This window comes from Bison bison, unplaced genomic scaffold (genome assembly GCF_000754665.1).
Source record: "Bison bison bison isolate TAMUID 2011002044 unplaced genomic scaffold, Bison_UMD1.0 scf7180017864490, whole genome shotgun sequence".
In the NCBI taxonomy this organism is placed as follows: domain Eukaryota; kingdom Metazoa; phylum Chordata; class Mammalia; order Artiodactyla; family Bovidae; genus Bison; species Bison bison.
In genome coordinates, this window is record NW_011495049.1 from 4,905,806 (window position 1) to 4,912,449 (window position 6,644).

Genomic DNA, 6,644 nt, shown 5'->3' on the forward strand with positions numbered 1-6,644 from the left:
TGGCCAAGTACTGGAGTTCTAGCTTTAGCATCATTCCTTCCAAAGAAATCCCAGGGCTGATCTCCTTTAGAATGGACTGGTTGGATCTCCTTGCAGTCCAAGGGACTCTCAAGAGTCTTCTCCAACACCACAGTTTTTTTTTTGTAAAAAGTTATGTTGCTAATTCCAGAAGGAGAAAAATTGATATTTAAAGTTGAGCAGATATTTATGCCATTGGAGATGCCTGGTTAGCATATAATACAGATGCACAAAGTACATTAGAGGGCCCAGGGGAGGCCAAAGGGAGGACAGAGAAAACATTTTAGGTTGAAATTTTTCTTGTCTTGCCTTAAAATGTGAAGTTTTGTTTCATTATGCCCATAAACCAAGAATATTTTTCTATTTTCAAATGGTCAGGGGAAAAAAAAATCAAAAGAAGGGTAATATTTCATGACACTTAAACATTATGTAAAATTAAAATGTCTTTGTCTATAAATAAAGTTTTACTGGAACTCAGCCATGCCCATTTCATTGCATGTTTTTGATGGCTGCTTTTGCAACAGCCATGTTGACTAGTATCACCCATAATGCTAAAACATTTCCTATTTGTCCTTTTATATGTACTGGCCCTTATGTTGTGTGGTTTGCAGTGGTTCAAAGGCAATGCAATAGAACTGGTGCCTTTTTTGGGGGGAGTAGGGAGGGGCTTCTGCTGCTGCTGCTGCTAAGTCACTTCAGTCGTGTCCAACTCTGTGCAACCCCATAGATGGCAGCCCCCCAGGCTCCCCCGTCCCTGGGATTCTCCAGGCAAGAACACTGGAGTGGGTTGCCATTTCCTTCTCCAACAGGGAGGGGCTTCTAGGTTCATATATATTATTTGGTCTGCCCTGACTTGGGATTTTTGAGTTTATGAATAACTGAATATGGTAATCAAAAAAAAAAAATGTTAGCTCTTGGTGTTGCAGCAGAATATACTGAATGTTTCCTTCTGAGGCAAGAAAGATGTGTTCAAAGAATGGAACTTTAAGTTAGAACTGTCCATTCTTCCTTTTCTCTGATCCTTTCAGGCCAGTTGGATTAGCTACCTCCTCCCAGTCTCCATATACACACAGCAATTATTCCTGACGGATTTGCTTTTTTATCAGTGAAATTATTGGTGGTGTACATTACTGGTTTTATTCACACTCCTTTGGATACCTCTCTCAGTCACCAAGAGTATCACTGGGTCAGGGAAACAAGATTCACCTATAGTCATTCACAGTTCAGTTCAGTCACTCAGTTGTGTCCGACTCTTTGCGACCCCATGAATCACAGCACGCCAGACCTCCCTGTCCATAACCAACTCCCGGAGTTCACTCAGACTCACGTCCATCGAGTTGGTGATGCCATCCAGCCATCTCATCCTCTGTCATCCCCTTCTCCTCCTGCCCCCAATTGCTCCCAGCATCAGAGTCTTTTCCAATGAGTCAACTCTTCGCATGAGGTGGCCAAAGTACTGGAGTTTGAGCTTTAGTACCATTCCTTCCACAAGAGCTATAGTATTCACAGAGAGCTATAGTATGTCTGGGATGCTGCCCAAGCCTGGGATCATAAAAATGAAAGAAATAAAAAGTCTGCTTTACCATGGCATCAGAGACCTGCCAGTAGTAAGAAACAGACTAAACCAAATCATTTCAGTATGAGATGCTAGGTAATGTATATAATACTTAATAAAAGTGGATGATATTTATTGATCAAATGCTCTAAGTCTTTTACATGCACCATATCATGTAATCCTCCCAAAAGGGTCCCATTCTTTGGAAGAAAATAAAACTGAGGCAGAGGTTTTATGGAATTTACCTGAATGCCACAGTAGTGGGGCATAGACTGGAGTCCAGGCTGTCTGACTACAGAATCTTACTCCTGACCATTCTTCTTCAGGGCTTTCCCTGAGGTGTGGACAACATGCTTTATATGTACAGTATACTACAGATGTGGCATGAATGGATGGCTTTTCATGTTGAACTGAAACATAAAGTATAAGCCTAAATGAACAAGACAGAAAATGGAGGCAGAAAGAAAGCAGACCAAATATCACATGCAAAGATGCAGAGGCCAGAGGAAGTGTGATGGATTTGGGGAAAACAGACATCTTTATCTGAAACGGAGCATCAGTGAAGGAGAGTGCTGGAAATGTTAGGAGTCAGATTATTCATGAGCCACCGATTTATTTAGCAAACATTTATTGAGATTCTGCTAAGAACAGGTGTAGTAAATAGACATGTAGTTTATGGGTTAAATGGGATGAAAGAGACAAAAAATAAGTGAAGAAATAAAAGACGATTTCACAAAATGATAAGGACTTAGAAGAGGGAGTGAGATTTATGTACATCAGTGTACATCTATGTGCAAGCTTGCACCAGTTCATTTAGATAGGGTAGACAGAAAAGGCTTTCCCGAAGCCTTGCTGTTTGAGCTGAGACCTCAATAACAAGCAAGAAGGGCTCTATGTGAAGGTATGGAATTTTCTCAGGCAAAAGGAACAGCTAGTGCCAAGGCCCCGAGGTGGGAATGAAAGTGGAGTGTTGGTGGGATGAAAAGAACACCAGATGTGATTACAGGAAGGTCAAGGAGGGAGAGTTAGCCATGATGAGATTTGGTCAGTGACCGGATTGTGGAGGATTCTGTAGAGCTCAGTGAAGAACTTTTAGATTTTATTCACAATGCAGTAAGAATTTATTGGAATATTTTAAGCAGAGGAGTGCTGTGATCATATTAATATTAAAAAGTCATCCTCCTTTGAATGTTGCTGTATCTAAATGGTACCTCAGTGAATCTGACTTAAAGAAAGTAGCCATCAAACTTCTAGCTCTGATAATTGATTTGTAGGAAAGAGAGGGAAAGAGAAATATGTTTCAAAGACACTGCTGCTGCTGCTGCTAAGTTGCTTCAGTCGTGTGACCCGAGAGACGACAGCCCACCGGGATATAATTGGCACAATTCTCATTTTGTCCTAAAATTCACAGGCACGGATGAACTCAGGTGAAATTTGTCGTGGTAGTAAGATATTATACAGTAGATATGAGATGTGTTAGATGTAAAAAGTGACTATAAGAGAAGAAGCAAGGGTGACCTCTGAGGTTCTGGTTTGAATATTAGAGTCGTCAATGGTGGCGTCATTTATGGAGAAAGAATACCTTTGGGGGATGGTAAACACCTAAACCACCCCTAAAAGGAATGAGGATCCACTAAAGACAGGTTGACTGGTGACAAGATCAAGAATAGACTGAGTCTTGGATGGAGTCACTGGATTTGAGGGGAAAGATGATTACAGTGATGCTGATGAGAGATGCTGAGCATGTTGACTCAACAGATGAAAGCTAGAAAGAGAGAAGGAGCGGGATTCAGAGCCTATTTTGGAAGAGGAATCAATTGGAGGTGGGAAGGAAGGGAGAAGGAAGACTCTATAGGTGCTGGTGAGCTTATGGTAAATGATGAGCAGCTTCAGTCAGGACAGAACAAGTGTTGGAGGAAAAGATCAGAAATTTAGTTTTGACCACCCGGTTATGAGATGCCTTTAATAGAGATATTCTGTAGAATTAGATATATGAGACTGAAAGCTAGGGGATAGATATGAACAAGAGCCTTCAGTAGTGTCAACGTGAGCAGAATTGCCCAGAGAACTTGTAAGAAAAAGAGAAAAGAAAGCTGGATATAGGGTGTTGGGAAACACCAGTGTTTCCAGTGTAAGCTTGAAAGCTGCAAGAGTGGAAGACCGTGGGAGAGGAATGTTATAAACCTAAGGCAAAAAAGAGTTTCAGGAAGCAGGATGTTGTAATCAGTGTGAGATACTGCAGACGTGTTTATTAGGTTTGGATTGGAAATTATCCATCAGATTGGGCTGTTAAGAAGTCACTGTTGAATTTCTTAGCAGGATCACAGTCATTGGAAGGTAGGGCTACATTGATTTAAGCAGTTAATGAAAATGAAAGTCTCTCAGTTGTGTTCAGTTCTTTGCAACCCGATGGACTAGTCCATGGGATTCTCCAGGCCAGAAAACTGGAGGGTTGCCATTCCCTTCTCCAGGGGATCTTCCCAACCCAGGGATCAAACCCAGGTTTCCTGCATTGCAGGTGGATTCTTTACCAGCTGACCCATCATGTAAGCCCTAAGCAGTTAATGGAAGTTCAGAAAATGGAAATCATGATACCTCATCCAGCCAAAAATTAGGTGAAAACCAAATAGAAATTAGGAATATCAAAAAGGAAAGAAATGCTATCAAATATCAACTGATAGATACTAAAAATCTATTTGAATTGTTAAAACTTTACCTGTATTGCCACTAATAATCATGAGTTTTACTTTAATTTGCTTTGTAGAATTGGATTGTTCATATGGAAGTTTAATTTTATAAATCATAGTATAGTGTTTATAATTGGGAACATATTTGAAAGAAATCTGTAACGAGAATGTTATAATTCAAAAGTAACCTCTAACTACTATACCCATTTGTATATTTTTTACTTAATGAAAAGCCTACCAAAAATATAGTGGATAAAAAATTCTGGAGGCTAAAAGTAGTAGATGTTTGGGCCATGATATAGACTTGCTTTTTGAGTATATCATACATTTATTCTGGTCTGGTTGCTTAATTAGGACTAATTTACTTAATAAATTGGAGAAGATAGATTGAAAAATTTTAAACAGGATAATTTTATGCACTTGTGTGGATGATTGCTAAGTTTCTTCAGTCATGTCCAACTCTTTGCAATCTCATGGATGCTGTAGCCTGCCAGGCTCCTCTGTCCATGGGATTCTCTAGGCAAGAGTACTAGAGTAGGTTCCCATTCCCTCCTCCAGGGGATCTTCATGACCTAGGGATCAAACTCATGTTTCTTATGTCTTCTGCATTGGCAGACATGTTCTTTATCACTAGAGCCACCTGGAAAGCCCCTTTTATACACAGAGGTATGAATATCCTGTATAGAGCTAGTTTTGGGAATGAATAAATGGTTAAATTTATTTTAAATGATTGTGTATAAATAAATGATTATGTATATGGATAAGCTTATTGCAACTTTTAGTTCTAGTCACAGAAAATTTTTTTCAAAATTTAATCAGGTGGCCTAAAACCTTTTATAATTTACTCAAGTAAAAGCTATCTGATCATTAGACTTTCTGGAGGAAAAATAAGTTGTTTTCTGTGTGTTTTATTTAAACTTTGTGTTGCTCCTGTTATTTCCTGGGTTTCTATTTGCCTAACACAAAATGACAGTTTAGTCAATTAACCAATATATTGGCTTACAGGTTAGTTAGTGAGTTAAACAATTAACTGATTAATTAATTGGTTTTTCATCCTGTGGATGAGAGAGAAATGTAGGCTGCTGCAAATGCTACCTCAGTTCAGTTCAGTTCAGTGGCTCAGTCGTGTCCGACTCTTTGCGACCCCATGAATCGCAGCACACCAGGCCTCCCTGTCCATCACCAACTCTCAGAGTTTACCCAAACTCATGTCCATCAAGTTGGTAATGCCATCAAGCCATCTCATCCTCTGTCGTCCCCTTCTCCTCCTGCCCCCAATCCTTCCCAGCATCAGGGTCTTTTCCAATGAGTCAACTCTTTGCATGAGGTGGCCAAAATATTGGAGTTTGAGCTTCAGCATCAGTCCTTCCAATGAACACCCAGGGCTGATCTCCTTTAGAATGGACTGATTGGATCTCTTTGCAGTCCAAGGGACTCTCAAGAGTCTTCTCCAATACCACAGTTCAAAAGCATCAATTCTTCAGCACCCAGCTTTGTTTACAGTCCAACTCTCACATCCATACGTGACCACTGGAAAAACCAAAGCCTTGACTAGACGGACCTTTGTTGACAAAGTAATGTCTCTGCTTTTGAATATGCTATCTAGGATGGTCATAACTTTCCTTCCAAGGAGTAAGTGTCTTTTAATTTCATGGCTGCAATCACCATCTGTAGTGATTTTGGAGCCCCAAAAAATAAAGTCTGCCACTGTTTCCACTGTTTCCCCATCTACTTCCCATGAAGTGATGGGACCAGATGCTGTCATGATCTTTGTTTCTGAATGTTGAGCTTTAAGCCACCTTTTTCACTCTCCTCTTTTACTTTCATCAAGAGGCTTTTTAGTTCTTCTTCACTTTCTGCCATAAGGGTGGTGTCATCTGCATATCTGAGGTTATTGATATTTCTCCCAGCAATCTAGATTCCATCTTGTGCTTCTTCCAGCCCAGCATTTCTCATGATGTACTCTGCATAGAAGTTAAATAAGCAGGGTGACAATATACAGCCTTGACGTACTCCTTTTCCTTTTGGGAACCAGTCTGTTGTTCCATGTCCAGCTCTAACTGTTGCATCCTGACCTGCATATAGGTTTCTCAAGAGGCAGGCAGGTAGTCTGGTATTCACATCTCTTTCGGAATTTTCCACAGTTTATTGTGATCCACACAGTCAAAGGCTTTGGCATAGTCAATAAAGCAGAAGTAGATGCTTTTCTGGAACTCTCTTGCTTTTTCTATGATCCAGCGGATGTTGGCAAGTTGATCTCTGGTTCTTCTGCCTTTTCTAAAACCAGCTTGAACATCTGGAAGTTCACGGTTCACGTATTGCTGAAGCCTGGCTTAGAGAATTTTGAGCATTCCTTTACTAGCATGTGAGATGAATGCAATTGT